This window comes from Elephantulus edwardii, unplaced genomic scaffold (genome assembly GCF_000299155.1).
Source record: "Elephantulus edwardii isolate Elephantulus edwardi_28Jun2011 unplaced genomic scaffold, EleEdw1.0 scaffold00085, whole genome shotgun sequence".
In the NCBI taxonomy this organism is placed as follows: domain Eukaryota; kingdom Metazoa; phylum Chordata; class Mammalia; order Macroscelidea; family Macroscelididae; genus Elephantulus; species Elephantulus edwardii.
In genome coordinates, this window is record NW_006399835.1 from 7,592,955 (window position 1) to 7,594,807 (window position 1,853).

Consider the following 1,853-nt stretch of genomic DNA (forward strand, 5'->3'; position numbering starts at 1 on the left):
TCACTGTCCAACTCTCCAATGCATAGCATGTAATTGTGAAGACTACAGCCTAGATCAAGCTCACCTTCGTCTCCAGTCTGACGTCATTGCTCTTCAGTACTTTTGAGAGGTCCCTCATAGCTTACTTTCCCAATGCAAATTGTCACTTAATTTCCTGGCTGCTGGAATCAAGAGTGTTGACTGTGGAGCCAAGTAAACGAAAACTGTTATCTATCTCAATCTCTTCACCATCCATACTGATGCTGCCAGGTAGTTAAGGCTGTATGCCCCATTGCCTGAACCATATTTCTTAGTAGTATGACAGATATGTAATGACATAATTTCACACTTCTGTAATGATTTAGTCATCCTTATCTTTAGAAAAGCTGACTAGGTCACCAATACTTTCTATCCATTAGGCAACCAGGGAAACTGACATACTGGATAGGAACCACAGTTCCCCTGGTGGCCTTGTAGGTAAAGAATTGCCCTTCAATGGTAGCACCTCTTTGGCAGTTAAAATCAATCAGCAGCTCCCTGGGAGAAAGGTGGACAATCTTCAGTGCTGTTGACAGCCTCCTAAAATCTACTGTAGGGCCACCTATGAGTTAGTTCTGACTTGATGGCAATGACTTTGAGTCAAATCGGAATAGGATCCACTATACATGTCCTTTCCTAAGTGTTATGATTTGAATCTACCAGGTGCTTTTACAGGATTTTGTGATTGAAGGGCAATCTTCTCCCATGCAATTAACTGCCTCTGAAAAGCTGCTGGATGCACCTATGGTCAGTTCCAACTTGAAGGTTCACAACAACAGCAACAACAAATCATCTCAGTAGGATACCTAGTTAACTTATCTAATCGCTTTTACAAAGGCTATGGAGGCATTATTTCTAAATAAGATCATATTCACAGGGAATAGGACTTTATTTTACAAGAAGACACAAATAAATCTATAATACTAAAAATTGGAAAGAAATAAGATTTGCTTTAATAAATTATCTCAAATTAAGTATTCCAGGACTAATATGAGGATACAATTGTTGTTTAATCTTAACATTAGCCCTGTAAGTTATTTTTTGTTTTTTAGTCACTATTTTATACAAGAGATTACTGAGAAACAGAAAAGTCAGATTACTTCCCCAGTAATCCAGTTAGGAACATGTAGACATGATTATCATTGATTAGACTGAGTGAAATTTACTAAATCCTCAAGTAATGAACATCAGACTTGAAGACAACATATACTTTCCCTTTAATATTTTGTAAATTTTCCCTTACATAGAAATAACTGAACTAAACTGTAAAGGCAACACGTGATTCATTACAAACGACTTCCTTTTAGTCATATGTAGGTTTGTTGGGTTTTATTTTTTTTGGGGGGGGGTTATTTTTTAAAGACAATTTTATTTTAGATTTGTTGTTGTTTGTTGTTAGGTGCCATCAAGTCGCCGATGATTCATCGCCCACCCTATGAATGAAAGACCTTAACACTTGCAAATTTTGGTTGTTTCTCCATGATCATAGAATTTCTAGAGGCAAGCCATTTCAGAAGAGGATGCCACTCCTACTTCCAAGCTTGTTTTAATTGGGAAGCTCCACCAAACACTGTCCACCATGGATTAACATTATCTCAATTGGCATATCAGTGTCACAGTGTTTAGCACCACAGCAACCATGACTTATCTCTGTACAGCAATGCACATTATATATTTATACAAAATTCATATGTATTATATTTCACACTATCATCGGAAGCTTGTATCTTACAAGCTTTGTTCTATATTTGTTCCCATTTTGTTCTATATTTGTTCCCATTCCAAAGAAAGGTGACCCAACTGAATGTGGAAACTACAGAACAGTGTCATTGATT